The following is a 25606-nucleotide window of genomic DNA, read 5'->3' on the forward strand; positions in this document are numbered from 1 at the left end:
CATCTCTGCAACCTTCCTTCCCCACATCTGCAGCAGCTCCCTCTACCGTAGAACCCGTGGTGAGGCGCTTGCGTGCGTATTTTACCAATGTTTAAGCGCACGCGCTCGGTCACAGATTCTAGTGTGAATACATACTGGGCACCGTGTGCCGTCTCGAATGGCCGTTAGGTTAGTGTCGATCAAATTGGAACCAACGCCATATCGGGCGCCCGAGGAGGGCAGTAAAATTGCTTCGCACCGGGCCGGTTCAAGGTGAAACACTAATGAACAATATTACAGCAAAGATCATTCCGCGTGACAGCTGGGGCAGAAAAGCATACAGAGAAAGAGAGAGAGAGAGAGAGATTGAAAGAAACCTTCACACAACACATCGTACAGTAATCGCGGTGCGTTTTCGTTAGCCAGCACCAAAAAACATCGTCCGCGCGATCTGCACTTCGATCGGTTGCATATCGGTTGCGAAGTGACCATCGATTGGTTTCGCCGATTGTTTTGCCGATTATGCTGGTCGGACCATCGGTGAGTAAATGTCAAAGCCGCTGCCGGCATTTGGCCAATAATTCGCATCGTAGATTGGCAGCCTAATGCGCAGCATTAGTGTAGCGTGACAGTTTTTTATGCTTCTTTGGCTATGCAGGTCGATTTGAGTCAAATTCAAACCTTCCCGGCAAGGCCTTGGATTGAGCACACTGGGGTTCCCCGTCGTTTGCATTGAAACTTGTGAAAAGATTCACGCCGTGTTGCGAAATGGGTTCGAGTTTCGTCAAAATTTTGTTATCTAATTAAAATTTCAATTCTCTCATTGTGAAAAACCATTCTTTGGGTATTTTCTAATTATCTTTTTCGTTAAATTTTCTCCACTTTTTATAACCCTTACGAGGATACAGAACGTTCCAGAACATAAACCAATGACCAATCAATAACATTTTTCTCCCATAAAAAGCTGATGCAATGCCTTCAGCAAAGTCTGATTGGAATTCCAGCGCACCATAAACGGTACTAAAATGTGTTCCAAGGATAATAGCCCATCAACACAAGCATCCAATTCTTACAGCACCATACAACAACAACAAAAAAGTTCGTTACAATCTTTTCCAAACTAACAAAAATCTCCTTTTGCCACCTGAAGAGCTCTGCGTAAATTTATTTCACCATTCGTCTGGTTTCGCTTCCAGCCAACCATATATTTTTTTATTTATTTTTATACACACGTTGCGCCTACTGGCCTCCTCCAGCCAACATCGATCATACAAACGGATGATCCTTTTTTATTACCACGCATCATCATACCATCGCCTCCTACCCCGGCGTGAGCAACATGCTTCCATGCTTACTTCGTGTTTGCCTAGCTGCAAGGCTTTGCTGCGGCGTAAAAGACCCATCAATAGGTTGACTTTGTTGATTATCTTTTCCAGTCCGTTTTTATTTTCCCCCATTCTTGGCCGTTTGCACAGGTAGTAGCGTCCTAGAATTGTGAGGATTTTTCAAAACAAAATCAGCAGGGCGGCTGAGCCCGGGACGCCCGAATAACCCATTTCCCTTTCCTTTTGCCTTCGAGCGGAATGGGTGAAGGAAGCAAAAAGGGAGAATATTAAAAATAAACCCTGCTGCTGCTGGGTGCTGCTGCACCGGCTTCCCTTTTGGCTGGTGTGTGCATTAAGCCAGTGCGAGACAGGTTCACAAAAACCTACCAGACACTGAATGATGACTGTTTCAAAAGCGCGCTGGCGTGTGTAGACCGATCTGGCGCAGACCGGAAAAAGGGAACACCCCTCCGAGACGCAGCACCCTGCAGCCATGCTGCTGCCTTTCAATCGATAATTACCACCATAAACAAGTTCATCCCGAACTGTTTTTGTTGTGTAGTTTGGGCCCTTTTTCCCTACTCCCTTTTTTGCTAGCCACACTTGCTGGCCGCGGTTGCCCGTCGGAGACGCTTCGATTGTACGAATGTACGAAATATTGCTTCCTTCTTAAGCAAAATCGCTGCATAATGGTGAGCGAGTCAAGTAGTAAAATTATGGCACAAGGGGGCATTAGGATGTGAAAATTATAAACCGCTAAAACCGCTAAATAACACACCGTAGTACTGCGGCGCGACTGAAACACCGACACGATGAAAGGTTACAAAGGCAAGATGCCCTTGCTCTTGGTGGGTTTGAAACATACAACGATGTTATTAACAATTAGCATTGCAATGAGCAATCGTCGGGTAAAGAACAACAATGCTGGTAAATTTGCTTTGCACTCGTAATAATTAAATAGTCATTGAGTAAAGTTAACTAAAATCCCATTAGGAGAAACAGAGTTGAAAAATGAGATCATAATGCAGCAAAGATACATTAGCTTTTAAAATCAAAATCTCATCAGATTATACAACAAACACTCTTTCAAAAATGGCGCTTCGTGTTATTTCGCAAAAAAGCTTCCTCAAAACATGCAATAAACAAAGCTAAAATTGTACACCCTTCATACTCAATGCAGTAGGAGATACTTACTGAAACAGAAAAGAAAATAAACTAGCTCAACACGTCAACCGGGCGAACGGACCGAATGAACGTACCCTACCTTGCTCCCGTGCCTGTCTGCCCTTCATTAGCCCGCTATGTGTTCACCTGCGGCTGCGTACGTATCAGCGCTCCGGGCATTATTTTCCCATCCCGGGCGATCTCACTTCACCTCCAAATCTGTCAAATGTGTTTCACTTATCTACCGTTTCCCTCCCTCACCTCAACCCAGCCATCACCCTCCCACACACAAATACTGCTTCGTTAAAAACCAGCCACACCAAGTGTACGTTTGATCGATCGTCGCCGTTTTATTGCTTTCTAAAAAGCAGCGATCTCTTCCATTTCTTTTCAGTTCAGCTCAATAAATGGTTCGACCGATACGTGTGGCCCCTTTGTAGATAGCAACCCCCCCCCCCCACACCCGTCCCGTGGCGGGACATTCAATGAACGATCCGTTTCGAATCGGTCTTCGACAGACACCACAGTGAGTTCGGTTCGCGAAATCAAGCAGAGTTATTTTCTTCTTGCTGCTGTTGCTGCTGCTGCTGAGTCGAACCATCTCGCAACCTCGCTGACTCACACGCGTGTGATCCGATGTGGACTGTGCGTTCCATTACCCCTGCGCAGTGGAAACGGGGATTGCGAAGAAAGGAAGGGATGTTTTCTTCCGCAGCAAAACACATCCCCCAAAGGGTCGTTGTAACGGAAGCAAGGGAAAGAAAAACATCGAGCAACGATAACACAGTGCGAGCGGGAGAGAGCGACTACGAACCAATCGGGCCTAGGTAGGGCGGCCTACAAGCAGCCCAGCCTTCCACTGCAGCCTCCGATGGTCCGACCGGCCATGTTCGGTTCGTTTGCGAGACACGCACAGGACAGGACAACTGATACATAATATTGCCAACCTCCCCATGCACGCGCATGGAGCCCCATATGGGGCTGGTCGGAAAAACGGAAAAAAGGTATGTGCCATTCTCCAGGGTGGAACAAGATGTCCCGCCCGAAGTGATGTACCCGCACGGTGGTGGAGCGTGAGGAGAGGCGAACCATTTCCATCGATAACCCGTTAGCAGCGCGTATCCCGTTCGTCGCCGTCGGATTATTGCGCGTACACACATTTATCGTCGTCGTTTGCGAACAAGTTGGTGGCAATCAGCTCCAGCTCCTGCATCCCCCCCCCCCCCCCCCCACACACACACACACACTCTTGCATTCCTTTCTGGAGCAAATCGCTTCTTTGCAGGTTCTGCTGCTCTCGAAGGTCTATAAAGGTCTGGTGTAAAGGTTGTGCTGCGCTGGGGCACATTGGTGTGTTACCTTTTTCTGCCTTAAACGAGGCCACATACCTAACCACACCAGGGCTTCGCCAGCATCCCGAACAATAATTCGTTCGTTCATTATTTTTATTCTTGCACCCTCTCCCCCCTTTCCTCCCATTTTCTACAGTGGTTGCTGATTTTGTTAACGAAAACGAGCACATTCTACACCTGGTTCAGCAACAAAAAAAAACCCGCCCGAAGGGTTCGATTCATTGGCTTCTTAAACCAATTGAACACAGTTTTTTTGCTTTCTTTTTGCAAACCCCATTCGGTTCGAGGCAGGAAAGGGAGGCGTTAACAGCATAAACGCTCATCGACGACACGAAGAACTACGGGTTGCGGAAAGGGTACGAGAGGGTGCAATTGATGCATATACATACACTTTTTCCCTTCCCTCAAACGATTTGCGAAGGCGTTAAGAAAGTAGTGGCATGGGGAGTTGGCCGCTGACGGTGGGAGTCCCGGTGGAACGGCATTGTGATGGCGTGTGCATAGGGCAGGAATGCGAATTGGGAATGAAATTTATGTAATGAAAACACATTCCCTGCCAGTTGCAGTTCGTACAAGCGTAGTGCAGCATAGCGAACATGCGATCATAACACGTGTTTTGGCTGGGGCGCAAAGGAAAGAGTTTTCGTGCCCAGGGAAGCTAAATCATTTCAACTCTTAAGAGAATCAAAAACATATAAATCACGTAATATAATTAAAATAATATTAAGCTCTATATAACTCTATTCGAATTCAAAATAATAATAAATAAAGTTTACAACAACTACTAAACGTAATTCAAATCGCAAAAGAGCAGAACTCAATAAAATAAACAAACTAAAAGAAACCAATAAAGGTAAAAAATGTTCAGAAATAATCGGACTGAAAACAGATAAGGGAAATAAAACATCAATGGATAACAACAAAAAAGTCATAAACAATGTCACAACAATAATGAGAGATCGTAAAAGACAAAAAAATCTTTTTTTACAAAACACATGCAAACTAAAACATGTGAATTGTGTAATGTTAAAATACAAAAAAAAAACATTTTGTTTTTTGATGCTGCAAAGTAAATCATACCTAAATGAAACCATTACAAAATTATTCCAATGTCAGTTATCCTGCTGTACAGAGCATCGACCACAGCAATCTCATTTAACTATTTCTCTAACTCCCTCAAAAGCCCTGCGGCCTGCGCGGAGCAATGACACGCATCTTAATGAAATGCCACGCCGGGGCAGGAAAAAAAACAAAATTCCCACTCCCTCTCTCCAATCCCTTGATTAGCGCGAGGAAGGCAGAAAAACTATATCACATTACGTTATCCTCCAGCTTGCTCCCACCCAACCGTTCGTTCTTCTAACGCGAATTGTAGCGGAAGCGATCCGCGAAAAGGCACCCCCCCCCCCCCACCCGCAGTGCCCCTTTCCCCTCAGCGGGTTTGCAGCGATCCCTTTTTTTCCTGGCCCAATTCTAAAGCATACCATTCCCGAAGGATGAATTCCGTTAGCTTGCCTTCACACACGGCCCCGTACAGATACAGTTAGATGTCGAGCCGGGAACGGTTGCGTGCGTGCAGTGTTCCGCACCGCCACCGTCTGGTCTGTGGTGCGCAAAGCAAACCGGGACCGGCGCTGCCTACAACAAGGAATCGCTCAAACTGGAGCATGCTGGGTCGCAAATCGCATCACATCTGTCTGCGGCCGGGTTTCGAAAAGGGAGCGTTCCTTTCGTTCTATGGCAGGCACACGTCGACGAAGAGAGCCTGGAAACCGGAGGCCTAGGCATGGTACGCCTTAAATAGACGGCGTAAAAACAAACCCACAGCCCACTCCCACTTCCACTCTCTGCATCTCTTCCTCCTTTTTGTTGCGAAAAACGAAACAGTTACCATAAATCTTCGGTAATGAGAAATTGTTCGCTTGATGGTTCGGCCTCCCCCCATCCCGCGTTCTTGGAGCGCTGTTTGTGCTCTGCTGCTCTAATCCAATGTCAGCGTGTGCCACGGACAGGACGGCAAAAAAACAACGGAACGGACGGATCGCAGGGGCAGAAGTAATTAGAAGTCATAAACAAACCGGCGAGTTGATGGAGCCTACATATCTGGCAGTCGCAGTGAATCGGACGCGCGGTAAAGCGTGCCCATTTGTTAGTCCACTATTCTACCGTTGGAATGGCTCGATGTGTGGTGCCATTGAAACTGAATCTACTGGAGTCCTAATCTGCTGAAGGGATCGAAAGGTGACGCTTACAACGGACCGCGTGCATGTGGGCGAGAGAGTTTGGAGCAGCTCAAGTTACTCCGATCGTTAGAGCTGGGTAAGTGATTGCCGCGTTTAGATCGACGGTGAGTGGAAGCATAAACGTTGGCCATTTTAATAGGATCTATTTTTGACAAAAAGACAGTTTAGCAGTATTTTCAACAAAGTTAGGAACAAATTTTAATTGAAAACAAAAAAATTGTTTAATTAAAAACAATAAAAACACGTCTTCAGTGTCATCAAAACCGCTTTTTTATGTTTGTATATGATCATTTGTGACCAAGCATCTCTGTTTCTCCAACTCTCCACTGCGACCAATTGGAAATTAATAATGTTCAATAAATCATACAAAGCTGAATGCACATACGGGTCAAAACGACACCTAACCATCCGTTTGTACCAGAGACGTTTCGCAAATATCATCGGGGCCACACAACCTTCATCGTGGTGCTGCACCGTGACAGCGTGAATAACGATCGTGCGGATTCCGTGCATTTGAAATCATCACCCCGAAGCGATACAGCCCCGTCGTGTCAGCAGCCGCAGCAGCAGCAGCGTGGTCGTGCCAGGTGGCGCAGCATTTGCATCCCGAGGACCCGTGCGATTGCCGATTGCTTACCGGCTTTAGCAAAAATCGCATCATCATTTTCTCTCTGTATGTGTGTGTCTGTTGCCTATCCGGACCGAAACACACACGATCGAGCCAGAAAAAAGAGGGTCACAAAAAGCCGTCACCCCGCGATCATTTCCGTTCGTAAATATGGACGCTTTTACTGCTCCGGTAGCGATCACGAAATGTCCAAACGCTCGATCGCAGCAAGCTTCACTCACATGTTGCCTTAGTTTCGTTGCTGTATTTAAATTTAAAACATATCCCTCCAACGTGTGCTGTGTTCGTATGTCGCTCGTAGCGAAACGCCATTAATCTCTCGCATTCGTTTTACATCTCCCGCTGCCTGCCCTGGGCCCCCCCCCCCCCCCCCGCACGGGATCCGGATGTCCTTCAACTCGCAGCCGTTGGCCGTTGGCCGATCGATCCGGCCAGTCGAACTGAAGCAGCGCGGGCATGATTTATCTTTGCATCCCTCAGCACAGACCTCCGAGACTGTCATGAGCGGAAGATTGCATACCCCCGATATCGATATCGATCGGAGGGCAGCACACTGCGACTGGCGTTCGGGGCTTCATTAATTGTTTCGTGGCCGGTAGAAGCAAACACACGCACACACGTTCGCTTGCATGCTTGGTTGCTCCATTAAACTGCCCGGGCACGGCAGAAAAACTGCTCCATCATGCTGCAAGCAAAATGGTTGCATTACATTCGTTTATTAAATTTTATATTTTATTCTTTTTATGTTACTTATTTATCTACTGTATATAATAACTTGTTATTGAACAACGTTTAACGCGAAAAAACGTGATTGATTATTTTTTGTACATTCAATCATTTAAATACAGCCATTGTTTACACACAGCCAAAATCAATAACATACGCCACCGACATCGAAAAGATTTCAACGCAACGTCAAGCGGGATAACCTATAGACACACAAAAGACTTCAACGCCACGGCAAGCTGTTACAAGCGTCACATCTTGCTAATTGAACAAACACACCAACTGGCACAAGAAACAAAACAAAAAGAAACCCCTTCGGAAATGCCAAAACCTAATCGCCGAAAAATGCAATCTCGGGCGCGTAAAGTTCCCGTCAAGCGTTTCATAATCCACACCACGCTAAAATAGCACGCTTTAGCGTAAAGTGCTGTGGAATTATGAACGATGTGTGAAACAAACACCTTCGTACACCTTCGCCGCCACCCTGCTCCTGCCCATTCGTAGGATACGCGTATTTGTTTGCGAACATGACCTCACCCTCCGAAGCGTGCCGCACGACCGTGCCACCCTCCCTTCTGCAAAACCAGTCCGGCAAGACCCGATCGGGCTAATCATCTGATCGGGTCGAAACAACGGCCGCGTGAAGAAATAAGAAAAAAAGGGCAAACCATTTTCACCCGGTTCTTCCGGATTCTGTGCTGGCGGCTTAGGGCGATGACGAGCGAGTCGTCGAGCCCGTTCTCGAAAACCCCGGGCTTGCTTGTTGTCGATCGATCATGCCACCCCATTCCATCAAAGTCACGTGCACGTTAGACCGGCTTTTGGTGCAGAACCGGGTCTTCTGCTGCGGATGCCCCGCGCACGTCACAAGCACGCTTTGCCGGACACGTTTGACGGATGACAGTTCTGGCGGAGCGCGTTCGATCAGCGTTTTCAGTCGGTCGATCAAGTAAAAAGGCGCGCATGTACACACAGATACACACAAGCACGCACCCGTTCAGGACTGGTTCGTGACGCGCGGCCAGCAACAGTTCCTTCAACCTGATCCTCGACACATTACTTTGTGGTGCGAGTTTGCTCTCTTTCGCTCTCGCAGCTTCGCACCGCTTGCATTTTGCTGTTTGTGAGCCTGCAAGAAGCGTTTGCAGCAGCGCAATCTCTCTGTGTGTCTTCCGGTACTGCCAAAGCTGTGTGCAATGGCGAGCAATTGTCCTCGGTGCGGCTCTCTCGGCCACCGTCTCTGCAATTAAGTCGCCAATAATAGCAATAATAATAAACATCATGGCCCTACATGGGCTGCCGGCGGTCTTCAGGAAGCGGCTCGCGCGATTCGATCGCGGGCCAGCTACGGTCCCGTCCACCGCGGGTAGTTATTAACAGCCCGGGCACACGTAAGTACACACTGTGCATCGTGTACGCTTTTTTCTTCCTTTCGCCTCGTTAATCGTTAAACAACTCCCTTTCTAAACTCTAGCCCGAGCTACCGAGCGGCGAAGGGATGGAAGTTGATTGTAGAAGATAAAGTATTTTTAGTTTCCATGGAAAATGATTCATCTCAGTTTATGCCCAGAAACCAAAAATGAACCAAGAAAGTGATGCTTTCTTAAAATATCCTCGCGTATACGGCCATTTTCCACTTCGCTGAAAAAGGAAGTGCAATCGTACCGAGTGCTTGCAGTTCGCACTGTATCTCCAAAAATATCAGCTTCCTGAAAACTGCACTGGAATGTTACGAACATTGCCACAAAACAGTCCTTCGTGATTAACTTTCCCCGTACTCGATCTACCACTTACACCCGAGTCGTGTGGCTCCGTGTTTTGTCCAACCGAACATGCAACCCCCACTATCATTCACATCCTCGTCCTATCGCGTATCAGATCTTCAGGATGTGCAGGAAATAATTTAACAGAAAAATGGGCCAAAAGCTGCAAAGAAAGAAAGCATGCAGCAGGAGTTGGCACCGAGGAAAAAAACAGAACGCCAGAAACGAACCACCATAGCACGCAGGATATACCCGGCGAGACTTGCTGACTGTTGCTAGCTTTTTGACTTTTCCCTTTGCTGGGCTCCGTGTTTGGGCTCCATTTCTTCACCACTCAACGTGTCTTTCGGTTTTTTGAGTTGCTTTTCATTCTTTATGTTTTATGGCTAAAGGCATGAATTCTCTTTTTTCCGCCTTTGCGGAGCATGCGGGCAGGCGCAGAGATTTCTGATTCCTTTTTTTCAACACAGTTCGCTCCTGCTCTCCCTGCAACCGTTTTCAGCTGCTTGTTTTCTTTCATTTTACTATTATTATTATTATTTTTGCTTTCTGTTTCTCTCCCTACACTTTATCACACGTTATCTTGTCCAAATGGGAAACCCAAAATGTTTATGGTAGAAATGTCATGACATTTTATAGGGAGGCTGCGTCTGTGTGTGTTTGTGTGTTATTTTTATTTAATATCATTATTGTTGTTATTTTCATCGCGTCGTTCCTTCGCGTTATTGCCGTCCCAACCCCACAGGCAGGGTAGTGTGCGTTGGTTTTAACGCGCTTTGTTTTGGTATGCGTGTGGTGTTGTTACGTGTAGCGCGTAAAAACACATCCCGAACACCGCACCTCGCTCCCCGCACCAACCACAAACATCTTCAAGCCACCACGCATGATCGCGTCCGAAAGCTTTGTGTGGAGCTTTGTATTGGTGGCCTCTGCCCTCCCCCCTCCCCCCATCCTCCTGCCTGCTGCGGTGAATCAACACACAAGCACCATCAACAAACGATTCCAAACGATGATGGCTTTCGTTGCTCATGGCGCGATGTTTCTCTTCGCCAGCCTCAAAAGCCAACAGCAATCGCTTGGTTCTTGGGTTGCGCATTTTTTCATGTGTTTTTGTTGTTTTTATGTGCTGCTCAGTTCTCGGTTCGTTCTTGGTTCGATCCCTCCGTCCCGTTCGCTTGCACACCCCTGTACAGGTTGGTTTATTCTCTCTCTCTAGCTTTGATTTTGCTTACAGCGTGAGCGTTGGCAGCGCTGGTACACCTTGGCGTTGTGTGAGTGAAGACTTACACATATGGTTATTTTTATCCCAACTACCATGATTTTTCTCTCCTTCTCTTTCCTTTTCATCATTTTATTTCACAACTTATTCCATTTATTCTCTCTGCGTCTCCCTTTGGCTTCCAGATATCTTGGTACGCTCCCCCTGGACCCTTAATGGTACATTCCACCAGCGATACTCCCTTCCCGCATCATTGGCATGGCAACACATATTATATGACGGAGTGGATCGAACGATCAAGAGCGATATGGAGAGGGAACGAGAGCGAGAGAGCGAACAACACGATCGGCGCCTCCATCCAGCACAACCCCTTACCAAAAGGGTGGACCGATTCCGCTGAAACGACTATAAATACAAAACCCATTTAAAAGTCATGAAGTCACCACAAGAGTGCGGCCGAAAAAAAGCTCATATCATTCGCCGCATACCCACACACACACACGAAACAAAGTTATTCATCAACATCCTTCCCAATGTGTGCAAATTGTTGCAAACTATGGTTGTGTGGCTGTGTAGTGCCAAAGTCCTCCCAGAGAGACGCTTATGCCTTATGTCGGTGTCTCTTACACGGCAAATGGACGCGGCAGTGGGGACAATATTTCTGCACGACGCCTCCCGCAAAGGGTGGTAGCAAACTCCCCCGGGAGCACACGGCTGCATCTCGCGTCACGAAAGCGCGCGGATTATTTTCAAGAAAAGATAAGCTCAAGAAAGCACCACCAGCATGACACACAGCCCGACGATCGGACAGTTAAAAAGGTCTGAATAATAAAAAAAGCTTTTACTTAAAGGAAGGAGGTGATATGTGTCTCTCTCTTCCCCCCGGAAGAATCTCGGAGAAAGGAAAGGGGTAGGTGACATGTATACCCTCTCTCGTTTCACATTACCATTTCCTTTCCTACCGACCCGTGAAAGCAGCATCATGACAGCAGCGCGCTAAAGCCTGCGGGCGGATATTTCTCCAAGCACGGACACAAGGGGGTGGGTTCGTCGCTTGCCGTTGCGCTCAGAAGTCTTTCGAGCTTACGGTGAAGACACACCACTCGTCCGCTTGCAGACTCCAGCCGCGACAAGTAGGAATTGGCAGAGAGGAAGTAGTAGTGGTTGGGCTTTCCACAAACGATACATAATGGCATGCAAAGGCGAGGGCAACACGTTCTTTCGCGGTCGCGGTGTTGACTCCGGACGGATTGACAAAGAAACAAATGGAAATGGAATATTCTAGTTCTGCTGCTTCGGAAAGGGTTTACGGTTACCGGGAAGCGCATGCGCAGGAGCTCTTCTCGCCAGCAGGAAGGGGAAACCAGTGGTAGGGAAAACCTTTCCATTCCGCTTACCTTTTTGTCTGCTCCGGTTCCGGAACTGAGCGTTTATCCCCGACAGCGATGACTGCGGAGAGACACGATTTGCTGCTGATTTAATTTACTCTTTTCCCGCCCGTGCAACGACTCGGATGGTGGCTTAGTAGCTACAAACAAAACCGCCCTTCGTTACATACCAATCGAACTCTTACACACACATATACACACATACAAACACATTCACTACACTGCACTGCTGCTGCCGGAAGGCGCACGCGAATATTGGCTGGCGCTATTTTTGCCTTTTAATACTTCTGCTCCTTCACTTTGATTGCACTTTTCTTTCCGCGCTGCAGCGCCGGTTCCACTTACTCCGTTCGATATCACACGCTTAACGCCTTTACATCCGCGTTTTTTGTGTTGTTTTATGCTTTTTGACTAAGCAACACTACATCTGCATGCTCCCACTGGAAGATATTTAGCAATATTCACTATTTTAGGTGCTCCTTTTAATTTTAAGAAACACTCACTGAATTCACTTCAAACGAACAGTAAACGCACACGCACGCATCACTGCAGGGCACCTGGCTGGTTGCGATTGCACTTGGGCAACGGGAAAGACTTCAATGCAATGTATGGACCAAACAAGCGACGAACCCGGGACACTTTAAGCCGACGAACGATTCCTTGTCATTCAAAAGGCTAATGGCACTTGGCTACCTTGCCCTACCGTTAAGAACACACTCACGGCAGCCCACGCAAAGCTTCGCACCGTATTCTATACTACACGGCAGCACAACCACACGCAGAACACACGCACCCCGTGTAAGCGCACAGTTTGGGCGCGATTGTGGTGCTGATTTCAGGGAGGACGCTGGGCCTACAGCACGCTACTGTATGTATCACACTTCACTATTCCTCGCACGTTACCCGCAGCCCCGCCAAACCAGCGGAAGATTCAGCACGTTTCACTACTGCCGTGCTGCTTTGAAAGACAGAGAAAGAGATAGAGAGGGTCGTCCTTTCGGCTCTAGCGGACGCCTCAAGTCCTTCCGGACCTGTTTCACGCAATGTTTGCACTGTTCACATCTAACACAAACCACAAATCTGAACCTTTTGCACAAATTCGCCGTGTTTAAAGCAGGTGGCAGCGTAGTCTGCCACTAACGAGAAGCGCTACGAAACGTTCAACCGCGGGACGCACGTACGAAACGTTTTCCGTTGCGTTTCTTAGCAACTGCGCAGCAACGGGGCAGCAGAGCAGTAACGATCTGAGACATACGACACGACCCTGCGAGCCAACAACCGAAGCTTACGGAGCGCTTCAGCGTCGACGGCAACAGCACCAACAACCCGGCAGCGCGTTCCACTACCGCGATCCGCCTCCCTCACCCACTGTGCAGCTGTATGTGTGTGTGAGTGTGGCATCGATATTACAACTCTCCCACCAACACACCTGCACAAGCAATGCAATGCGCCGATCCGTTTAGCGCCGAACTTGCCAGGAGCGAGAGAAAGGGAATCCCAGAGTCCAGGGCAACCGATCAGCGAACCAATGAAGCGGATGGAAAACGATCGACTTCACACGCACACCATCATCCAGAAGCAGGCTGAGCAACTCTCTCTTCCTTTTTCTCACTCTCTATCTCTCTCTCTCTTTCTCTCTTCGTCGTACATGTACCTGTCCTATGATGCCTCTCGTTCTGGCACGGTGCTGCCCACTCACTTACGCAAACCAGCGAGCTCCGCTCCGTAAATGTCAACGATAGTGTACGGTTGGTGGTTGGAGGGGCGTGAGAGGTAAAAGGTAAGATGGGACCTGCCACTTCTGTCGAGGGAGAAGTAAAGATTTATGAAAGAGATCGACAGTGCGAGAGAATAATATCTGCGGGCAGCTAATACGCACTCGGATCGAAAGACTTCAACGCTGCCGCAGGAATGGTGCTGCAATCTTAGTTATTTAATTTTTACTCGAGTTTAGGAATATATAGCTAAGCTACGATCTACAGTAAAAGTATACAGCAACATATCAACCTCGAATAATACTGTTCATTTCCCTCATATAAACTTGCATTAAAATAAGACAAAATGGTTCTTGCAGTCTCACAACAAAGACAGAAAAATCATAATCATGTCTAAAACATTTTCGTACAATTATATCATAAAAACTTGCCATAACACTCCGTGAAATAGATTCAAAAATAATAATATTTAACATTAACTCTCAGCTCGACACGTGCTCTAGGGTGATACGCACATATCCTTGCGCGTGTGTTGGTAACGATCACCCCCGAAGCGCTGCTTGCGCATGACTCAAGCGCAAAGCTCACAAACGCTCGAACGCCAGGACGGTGCTTGGCCCTAAAGCAACAACACACATCCACACACAACGACGACTGCCTCGATCGAGGTCTGCTCTCAATCGCGGTCACCTCGAAGGCTGCCGGGCTGTCATTCCGTCATACTAGCGCGCGCCCGTTGTCAGGTGGGCTGCAGCGGTGTGCACGTGTGTGTGTGTATATGTGGTACCTTCGCTTACAGCGGCGAGGCACGACGGTGATGGACCCACACACTCCACGACCAACAACGTGCGGCCCGGCAAAAGCTTAACTTTCAAGAAGTCAGAGACAGCGCGCATTTTATTACGGCAAGGGGTATTTTGACCGTAGACAAGACGTACGGCACAAAGGCAAAGGCCGAATAATCTTCGTCTTCCCCGTTGGACCATCGCGTTTGGGATGCTGCAGGGAGTTTCGGGATTGGGATTGGTGCAGCTGCCAGCGGGGGATGCGAAGCTGCCTTTCAAGTGCTGCCAAAATTGCGTGGGAGACAAGCCGCGGAAGAAGCTATGGCAACAGCAACACACAACCAGGAAGAAGCTTTAATCGGCGAATCGCGCCACAAAATCAAGGTGGAAGTAAGAGCGGATTATTATTCTTTTTTTTGTGCTCAGTATTTCTTTACGCTTCGCATTCTACTTTTTTTGCTATTGGTCAGAGTGTTTTTTGCCGACAATTGCACCAAGATACTGTGGTTAAACAGGCACGTGCGCACAAAGAAACCGGCTCGGAGAAGAGTTCTTAGGCATCATCTCCAGGGAACGTTCACATTTGAACGTTACACACTGAGTTTAGCGGGAAGTTACACCTAACATAAATCTTTATCGACACAGTCGAATACCAAAATACATTAGTGAGCGACGGCAGATGTAACAAACGAAAGATTTCATCTTAAACGCCCAGAGACAGCAAACAGACGACGAACCTTTTCATCACCAAATGCCCAACGCGCTCGCCGGCAATTGGGAGATTTTTTATGATTTTGATTGATTTCACTGTTTCACAAAAAGTGTTTTCTCTTCTTCTGCTTGGTAAAGAATAAAATGCTAAACGAGAAAACTACAGTCACCGGAGATACCGTACCATGCTAAACTCACTGTGCGCGATCGTTGATCGTTTCCATGACAATAAAATTCAAATGCCTTCTGGCAACGGAATTAATCCGATTCGATTCGATACGGAAACTATTTCTCTTTCGCACCATCTTCTTTTGCACGAAGGGGGGAATAACGCTTGCGTCAAAATTAATATCGCGCCCACCATACTACGGAAGGGGACACCCTAGTACGGGAAACTCACCATCACTGGTGATAGTATTTATCAGGGGCTGCGGACCGAAATCTACCTGCGGCAACTATGTCATTGGGGAAAACCCACATTTCCCCGGCAGGCGTTTAAGAGAAGGGTTTTGATGACGCACGTCATCGAAAGATAGTCTTTCTGGCATAATCGGCCGCATTGGTATTTCACAAAATTGGGTTTTATTACTGAAAGTGTGTTAGAGATGAAACAGATTCACTATTATTAGAATAGACAACAACGTAAAATAAGCTCTTCGATTGTAGGTTGTGCGGAAGTTCAAACCCCAAATGTTGCTACCTGGAATGAAGCACTGTTCAATGCACGCAACTCCTGCTCGAGAGCTCTTCTGGGACCTCTCGAAGCGGTACCCCTTAGCGCACTCTAGAAGAGGCTCCAGCAACCACAGCTCACCAACGGAGTGATGTTAGTTATTCGTGCCGTTTGGTTCTCCTTTTCCAAACGATCCGCTCAAATCGATCGACCCGCGGTGCGTGCGCGTTCGTCCATCAAAACACTTCGATGCGTTTATGCGCGTGCATGGCGACGAACCCCTTCCGTACAGATGCGCGAACGAAACCACACGAGAGGTTCCGTGGCGAGCGGGGATGGCCACTAAAGGAGAGACTTATCATCATCAAACTCGGTCCACCATCCACCGATCGCCGGACGCCGGTGGAACGATCTTAATAACGATCGTTTTTCTCTCTCTATCTCTCTGTCGTCCCCGTACGGTCCAAAAATGGGAAACGCAGCGCGTTGCGCACAGACGCCGAACTGCGCCGTCTCCGCGTGGCTCTCCCGCGCACTGAAATCACGATCCACACGATAGGCAAGTGTTGACTCTGGCACGCACTCCGGTTACACGCCCGGATCGCACCAATACTGCTGTGCCGGCCGCTGCGCCAGGGGATGCTGCGAATCCAACATGGCTTCCGCGGACGTTCGCCGATCCCGATCGTAGTGGGGCTTGAGTGCGCCGGTGTGTTTGTGTGCTGCGCTCGTGTGTACGTACGCGATCGCGTTGTTATACTCCCCCCCCCCCTCTTCTCCCCTCCCTTTCCTTCCCTATCACCTCATCTCCTGCCGCTTGTTTTGCCTTAATTATATGTATATGAACGATCATTTGTTGTTTTCCTTTTTTTATGGAGGTGTAATAAATAAATGTATGTATGCTTCCTCCATTGGGAATGATGCATGGAATGGGCAGCAAGAATACGGCCGCTTCCATCCAGTAGCTAGTCAGCGAGGGGGGTGGAGGGAGGGGCAAACAAAAAGGGAGAAGTTCCATAAGAAGGGAGATCGGTACTTCCTTGTGCAGAGATACAGCAGCAGCAGCAGCAGCAACAGCACATCGAGATAATGTACTTTTAAATATCAGATCAAGATTTCTGAACAAGCCAAAAACAAATATCTACGCTGGTGGACATGTAGTTGCAGGAATTTCGATAACAACTATAAATTATTGTACCATGTTATAGGTAACTACACTATTTAAATTAAAAGAAAATTATAACAGCTAACTAAGCATCTTTATTCAGGTAAAATTGAAAAAACGGTGATCATACTTATATAGCTCCCAAATATATTATGAGATAAATTTAAGTTAAGCAATGTTGAGTAAAATATCAATTAAACCACTAAGAAAACTGTAGTCCAGGCAAAAGGAGTTTAAACTTGTTCGTTGCTCTATAAATACTTCTATTTTATGTTAATTTTACACACTTTCATTTCTCATCAACATCTCTGTCCAAAATTCGTGACCTGTCATTGTGCAACATCGACAAAGTAAACGAACCAAAAGATATGCGACATTCGTCCGCACTTACGCTTGCGAGTGCGAACCACCAGGACTATCGCCTGGCCCTTTGCTCTGGCCCACACACTTACCAAAACCTTACCGTATCGTCCACCCAAATGGGACAAGAAAACAAACAAAGAACGAGATAAAGTGAAACATTAACGAACAAAAAAACGAACGCTCAAAAACAAACAACAAAATCTGTCCGAGGTGCTCTGCGGTTAACAAAAACCCAAAATCACAAACGACAAACCCCCGCCGTCAACACAAACTAGGAACTGCACGGAACTGCCGACCAGGCCAAGCGATAGCGTCCTGTGTGTGTGTGCTGGTTTGCAGGCATGAAAATGGTTCGTGCATTTGGCTCGCAATCAGCATCAGTAAATGGAAAGTGAAGGAAAGCTCCCCCCCACCACCCTGAAAACACCGTGCGCAGAGCAAGAAAAAATGACATTCCGACTTTGCTACTCCCCAAAAGTGGAGATGATAAAATAAAAAGAAGCATCGAAGGCAAAACTTCAAAAACAAAAAACTGCGGCAACTCCAAAAACGTTGACCGAAAGAATGATCACGTGCACGTGAGTGAGTGAGTGAGCCAACGAGCCCAAACAGGACGACGTTTTAAACATTTTCTTATTTATTTATTTTTTTTACTGTTTTGCTCTTGTACAATTTTCGTTTCGCTCAACTCCTTTTTGGAAAGTGCTGCTGCTGGTGCTGCTGTCTGCAGCTGAACCCCTTACAAATTTTACTACGTGTACCTCCCTTGGGAAACGGAACGCCCGCAAAGGCCCGAAGACGAAGTTATCAAAAAAACATCATTCACATCCAATAGCAACAAACAATCGTGCGGGCTCCCAAGCGGAAAGCGGACCCAAAACAAAGCCCAAGAGAACATTTCATTTCGTGAATGATTAAAGACAAAAGATAATGAGTTATCTGTTCGAGCCGGGGATGGGCACTGCGCTGCGGTTGGCGCTGTCTCATGTCCCTGTTCAGCTTCCCATCGCATCCTACACCGGGGCTGGTGGTGGTGGTACTTCGTTCGTAGCTAAGGATTTTACACTGCGAACGGATGCGCATGGGGCTCGCAGCGAAGCGGGGGAAACGCAGTCAGGGGAAAAACAAGCTAAAACGTTTACGAAACGGCCACGAGCGCATGGGAAGGACTTGTAAGGAGTTGTTGGGGCTCGGAGTTTCGTGCAGAAACTCGAGGAGAATGTAAAACTCGTCTCACTTCCACGCCGCACCGATTACAGCCGTGCACCGTCACGGCCAGGACATGTGCCAGTTGCGAGTATGGAGGGCAGAAAACATTATCGAAGGTTTTTTTTGTTGCTTATTGGGAAGGGAATGCATTGCTTTTAAATAAATGGAAAGGCAATGGAAAAACGTTCCAAAACAATTCAAGCGAGGAGCTTTGCAATGTTGAATCGGTTTTGGTTGAAACACTTTCTCTCTGGAAATTTGAATCGTTTTTTTTTTGCCGTTTTGAAACGTTGCAAGGTTCTTGATCGATCTGGATCTGGTTTGCTGTACAGTTTGTAGCGAAAAACACTTACACAAATGGAAGCAGTATTAATCAGTACTTAATAAGAGTGGTCCTTTACTCGATTGGTTCGAAGAAGTTATTTAGTATCGCTATCGCTATGTAAGTCATTACTTCAAATTATGAACGGAAAACAATAAAATCGGCATATGATTTACAAAATTCGTAAAAGAGGAAACCCAAGCATAGCTTGTCATGACGCACTGTACACAAAAAATACAAAAGTACACGGACGACAATCAACCGGACAGGACACCAACATAAACCGAAAGTTTGCGTAGGCGAGAGTACCTTTCGGTATCGCAGCCGCTCCAGTTTTTGGACTGTGCTTTTGCGTTTCGGATGTTAAGTTATTCACTTTATTCTGCACTTTTTACGCAGTAATGCACCAGCAACCAACGAGCAACAGGATACGCTTCACATTCATTCGCATGCACAAACTTTCCACCGATTGCAACACCATGGCGAATCCGGGATCCTCGATTAATGGAGGTCGCGGCGATACGGGCGGCACGGCATCCTTTCTACATTTTATTGCATCCATCACTTTCGTTAACCGTTGATGTGTTTTCTTGAAATCTTCGTTTCTTCTTTTATTACACTTTCATTCGCCATCACAACCACGATCACAGTATTACTCATCGCACCCAGAGGTGAGTGAGTGAGTGAATGAGCGAGAGGAATAATCACTGTACCGCACTAAAGCGCCATCTGCCAGCCCGGGCAACCGTCATCGTCATCAATCGGCATAAATTGGCGATGAGTGGTGCAGTGGCTTGATGAAGAAAAAAAAAGAGTCTAAAACTACCCTCAGCGTGATATTAATTCGTTAATTAAGCGAAAAAACGATAAATCTCGGCAATGCATTGGGCGCAGCCCGGCCTCGTCGTCCCGAATATTCCCCCCGAGTTAAGGTGACGGATGAATCATAAAACAATATTACTGACTGTAATGTAATAAAACCCCATTACCACATTTTGTGCACTACATGGATTGATGCGTTTTAAAAATTACGTACCGAAAGATTATAAAGATTCCGTACAAAGAAGCTTCATAAACGCATAAAGGTAATTATTTGGGTAAAACGCAAAGCATCCTCCAGCCCTCGGTTCGCGGTTTATAGCCCCAACCGGCCTGGTTGTAAAGCCACATTTGCACATTTTATAAACGGTGTACAAACAAACCCGTACGCAAAGGGTTTCGCTAATTGGCTCCCTTTTTCTCATAACGCGGGCCGCCATCGAACAGGTTCTCCGAACGTTTCGCTGGCGGCGCCCACCGATCAACACGTTCTGGTTACGCAGCTAAGCTTTACGCAACCGCATTTTCTCTCCCATTTCACCCGATCAATGATACCGTGATTCATGTGGCCACCACAGGTCGTCGTAATCGCTGGACGATCGCGACGAAAGGTGCGTTGACATCAAAACGACCGCCTTTACGGCGGGTTTGTTGTTCTGGTGTGCAGCGCAAACGTTGCAATAGATTGACCGTTTTTTTCTCCTGAATTTATGTACCCACTGTTGGTTGCATTTAGTTGAAAACATAATCGGAAATGGTTTCCGGTGCAATATGTGTGCCGTTTTGAGAGCGAGCGAATTGAGTAGATAAATAATCATTAAACCGGGACAGGGTGACATGGTGGTTCATGTTTCAGCTCTAAATACGCACTAAATGGAAATGGCGCCATAAAGTTTAGGCGAAGGATTTAACAATTCATATTTCATCTAGATGGAATAGTTACTAGAACGAGCAGTATGCTAGATTTCATTCATTTTATACACGTTATGATGAAAAATAAAACAAATTACAGAATTGCACCAACAAAAACAAAAGACCTCATAAAACTTTAGATAAATTTTTAAAAATGTCCAAAATAAACAATATTCTTCGATAAAAAGGTTTAACTACGATACATTCACAAAACTCATTTTGCTTAATTTGATGTAACCAAACGACCGTTTCACATAACCTCCAAGACTACTAACCTTTCAGAGAGGCAACTCAACGCCTGCTAACAGCGAGAGCCAATGGACGATTATGGTTCGTTAGTAGTAACATCATCATCCTTATCTAGAGGCGGCCATTATCACGATTTCCATTAAGCGCCGGTTTCATTCATGCACTCCATTCATCGCTAGCAACCCTACTTCTTGTTGTTTCCCTCTTGCAGTTTCTCCACTCTTAATTCCAACACATAGTAAAAATGTTCAATAAATTCGAAGCTGCGCGACCCAGCTCCAACCGGATCTGGACCAATACGAATGCAACAAGCGCTTCCTGCCCTCGCCTTCCTGGCAAACGCACGCGAATTGCAAATGACAAGCGCACGAGCACGATGAATTAGTGCACAATCGGGACGCAAGTTGGATCGCTGCTTTCCAATAGGGTGGCTGTATTTTTTTTTTTTTTACTGGCCATTCCAATCGCAATGGGTCGGGTGGGCAGGAAATAAATCTCCTTTTCTAGGATGCAGCTTTCATTTATCTAGCGAAGCGCTGATAGCTTGTGAAAGGTTGCAGTTTTTTATGTTCGTTTTTGGCACGAGACACAAACACACACACGCACACAAACAGCATTCAGCAGTAGTTTGGCCAGCCCAAAGAGCTCGCTGATTGGTACATGCCAGGATTTTTTTTGCGCACGCGGGAAAGACGCTGATAACACTGTAAAAGGCAGAAAGGATAGTTGACCGTAGAAGGTCTGGGGTCCAGCCATCCCACACAAGGAACGCAACGCGTTTCGTTGTAATGTTGATTAGTGTCATTATGGTGGTCCATATCTCGTGATGGCCACGATGGACACGATCGAAAGCATGATGAAGTTTTCGAATCGTTCAAACTTAGGTAAAGCTATTAGTGGGATTGCTTTAACATTGTTGCATTCATAGCAGCAGCATAACAAAGTCGCATTGTAACTTTGTGGTATAAAATGTGTATATTGTAGCATTGGCATTCTGGAGCGGTCCTGTGGTACAGTCGTCAACTCGAACGATTTAATAACATGCCAGTTATGGGTTTAAGCCTAGAATGGACCGTCTCCCCGTAGCAAGGATTGACTATCCGGATTCTCGTGGTAATGAATTAGGGTAAACGTACCTATAGTGGTGCTAGTACCAATAGTGGTATTGCAGTAAAATGCGTCTCATACGATAAATTAAAAGTAGTTAAGTTATTTATGATAGTGTGAAATGTTCTCTAGCCTTTTACAAAGGATTTAAAAATGAAATGGGGCCATTCCGTTTCTTAGTGACCGAAAAATCCATTATTTTGTGAAAGGCATCAACATTTTTCCAAAATCCTTAGGACTCATTAACGATACTCATATTCTTGTTAACGTTCTAAATAACCACATAACAACACAACTATTAGTTTTTTAGCATAATTGTTATCAAATGATATTGTTTTATTCAAATTCATTGGCTTTTGACCATATTTACGTATTTTTAAATGTTTTTTACGATAGTGCCATTATAGGTACACCAAACAGGCATGTTCCTATAGTGGTCCTAGTTCTAAAATCAATAAAAACAGCTAATTTTAGATTTTTTTCAACGACATTTTTGACATGTCGTACTGTTTTCATTAAAATAAGCAACAAAAATTAGTTTTCTGTAAGTAATTTGTGAAACAAAGGCCAAAATTCGCTTATCTGGCTGAGTGAAAAATCGACTTCAAATCGAGCAAACTCTTCTGAGTATGGGTTGACGACAGGTGTTATTCAGTACTTCAGTCAATATTTTCATCAACCAAATTCATACATTTTTTACGATCAAATTACGAAAGATATCATTATTATGTCAGTAATCCATGCTATTCATACGAAAACAGCCTCAAAACTAAGTTATATTGATATTATACACTGTTTTGAGGCATCTTTATTTACCACCACTATAGGAACACAATACGACGACTATAGGAACCATACCACCATTATAGGTACAACGAAGCAATCACAAAAATATGTATTTTTTCGTAGATTCGATGTGTTTTATGGTAAAAATGGTTTTGATTGCGAAGATAAAACATATTCCAACTGTTATGTGTTGAAATATTCAGAAATCGTTTCTGACACATTAAATCCATTAAAATACATCTGTACCACCACAAATTGCACCACTATTGGTACATTTACCCTAAGTGTTGAAAGCCTGTGTAGGTCGGCATGTCCACGTAGGACGTTGCGTCAAATAGAAGAAGAAGTTGTGGCATTCAATTGTTTTCAAAACAGTGTAAGTAGGAAAATACTTTCAATTAAAATAAATCAGTGTTAAGAATGGGACATGAATTCATCTAATGCTCACTCATTCGAGTCTTTTGGAGCCTCGATGATAAATGAGTTATATTGAAGGCATCTGTTACCACGAGCTTGCTGAGCTGTACGGCGAACCGAGCATCGTGACGGTGGCAAAGGCTGGCTAGGGCATGTTATGAGGATACCGGACTCATAGTCCACCAAGAAGGTGTTCGACAGCGATCCCTACTTCGGCACAAGGCGCTGGGGAGCACAGCGAACTCGATGGCTGGATCAGGTGAAGCGAGACCTGTCGGAGATCAGGTGGGATGCATGGGAGGCTTCAGCCAGAGACCGAGCATCCTGGAGCATAATTGTTGACCAGGCCATGTCACATCGACGTGCTCTATCGTGAGCAGGCCAACAAGAGAGAGTGAAGGCATATGTTGAAAATGCTTCCTTTTATCCTTCGGAAAGCCTTTTTTGCAAGCCTAAATTAATGGTTAATTCCACTCGGGTTATCCTCGATGGTCTGTCGCTAGAAATAGGAAACAAATTATTTGAAATCAAACAGTAGCATCTATCATTACAAGAAGTACGTTATTTTAACTAAATTTTCGAAACAAATCTAATACATAAAAAGTATTTTCATCATTTGAGAACTCTCCGCAAATACGGGAAATAAGTCATTTTGTTAGTAATCAATCAACTCATGCCCTTTGCTGGTTGTTTTTCGTAACAAAATGGTCGCAGAGGCGTGAAACTATGCTTTTTTGGTCGTAATCATTTTCTAACGGACAATTTTACCTTCCCCATGACCATTAACTTCAAATCTTTTTTTTTTAATTAGTTTCATAAGGATCTAACCAAAAAAAAACATCCAAAAATTAATCAGTCTACGTCTTTGCCCCATCTCACATCTTATTCTGCAGCCCTTTACACAAACTCGTCCGTTGAAAATCCGATATCTTCCGATGGCCACTGTCCACCCTGATGGCCAGCTGCCGAGTCTAAAGAAAAAAACGTACCACATTTAGCCGTTAGCCGTTAGAAAGCAACTTAGGAAGTGAAGATTTTTCGCCCGACCCAAAAGCCCGCACAGAACGACTTTCCCACGAATTAGACGAAGGACCATTAGCATCAAAATTTTAAATTCTATAGCTCAGAAACATAAGAGCAGCCCAAAACAAAACGAAAAAAAATATACCCAACACTAGCCGGTAGCATCCCGCGGAAAGACACAAACCGTCACAATCCTCGCCTAAGGATAACCCGTTTGACCGGTACATTCCCATGGATGCGTCCTGCCTTGCTTGTCCATTCGCACCGGTCAAGCGTTGCCGATCGGCAAACACACGCACACACACAGCTGCTTGGCCGTTTCTCAGCAGCCTAATCTGAAGGAAGAAGCGTCCACATCGTGCCGCAACCCCCTTTGCTACAGCTCTGAGGGTCATCTTACGCAAGCAGGACGCAACTGTGTGGCGAAGCGGACGAGCGCGGAAGACGAGAAGAAAAAAACTGTCTTTGAAACGGCGAAACGTGTCTGAATGGTGAAGATTACCCGGCCACTGTTCACGAGCTGACCAGTGTCCAGCGGCGGGGTTAACCCCTTCGAGACAGGATTCTGTCATCCGTCTACCGGCGCTTCCTTTTCTTTCCCTTTCGGCATTTCGCTGCACGGCAGGACAGTAGGGCAGTGGCCATTACCAACACTGCCGTGAGGCTGAAGGGACGAAAGTTGCAAAAAAAAACCTTCATTCCCCTCCATTCTAAATACATTCATGCAAAGCAGGAGCAGCAGCAGCAGCAGCAGTGCAGGGAAGGCGTTGTCCACTGCGTAACGAAGTGGACAATTAAAGGATGGGTTGCTTTGGGTTGAGCGTGTCAGTTTCTATGATAGAGCAGAGGTTTTTTTTTCTTACATTTTGTCCTCATAACTCTCCCTCGTGGTCATATCTGCTGGACATTTGGTTAAGATTGATATCCTCAGCTACCGTACCGTACTGGATATGGAAGAGCAACATTCTAAGAAGGGGTTGACGATGATCAGGATACCATTTGAACGGGAAATAGCACACAGAGAACGTCCTGGAATGAGCCTGTACACCAAGCAAAAATGAAAATGTGTAATGGATTGTAACACAAGGACGAATGGGCCATTTATTCTCTCGATCGCTACCTTACGGACCCATTTATGATGGAACCAAACCTTCGCTCAATAGCGCTGCTAGCAGCACCTTTCGGAACTCGTTTGTCACTTTTTCCCCCTTTTTCTTTGGCCCGCTTCTTTTTTTTTTGTCAAGAAGGATTCGTTAGGCGGAAGGAAACACATTTTCCTTACTATCCCTGCTATCCGAAACGCACAAACGCGCTACACCCTTTCACATCGGAGAAACATTCTTTTTTTATTGTGCAAATAAATCTCTCCTGTGTCCATGGACTTTCGTCGATCGTATTCGACCATACCCCCATGCCACTCAGAACTATAAGCCAGCAATTTTCTCGCAAAACAGTAAACACAGGGAGGATCGGTTTAGTGCGTGTGTACACGCGAAGACAGCAGTCGTATTGTACCACCATAGCCTGAAGGTGTTGTAATTAAGCGGACAGAATACTGGAAAA

At 46.0% G+C, this 25606-nt stretch overlaps 1 protein-coding gene and 1 long non-coding RNA gene across 8 annotated transcripts in view; one reads left to right on the top strand and one right to left on the bottom strand.

Moving 5' to 3' along the window:
• The window catches only part of LOC120953224 (protein grainyhead), a 186055-nt gene extending 172661 nt beyond the window's left edge, over nucleotides 1-13394 (bottom strand). The window contains exons 1-3 of one of the 6 annotated variants that reach the window (XM_049607580.1): nucleotides 12874-13391; nucleotides 12291-12742; nucleotides 11797-12227 (exon numbers count right to left, since the gene is read on the bottom strand). The gene's annotated coding sequence lies outside the window, so the exon portion shown is untranslated. Of the gene's footprint in view, nucleotides 1-11796; nucleotides 12253-12290 lie in introns of those variants that run through there. The other 5 variants (XM_049607582.1, XM_049607581.1, XM_049607583.1 and 2 more) reach the window with 5 other exon arrangements.
• Nucleotides 1-25606, top strand: part of LOC125906856 (uncharacterized) — a 264465-nt gene that overhangs the window by 105264 nt on the left and 133595 nt on the right. The gene's annotated exons all lie outside the window — the stretch shown is intronic.

This window comes from Anopheles coluzzii, chromosome 2 (assembly GCF_943734685.1).
Source record: "Anopheles coluzzii chromosome 2, AcolN3, whole genome shotgun sequence".
NCBI lineage: Eukaryota > Metazoa > Arthropoda > Insecta > Diptera > Culicidae > Anopheles > Anopheles coluzzii.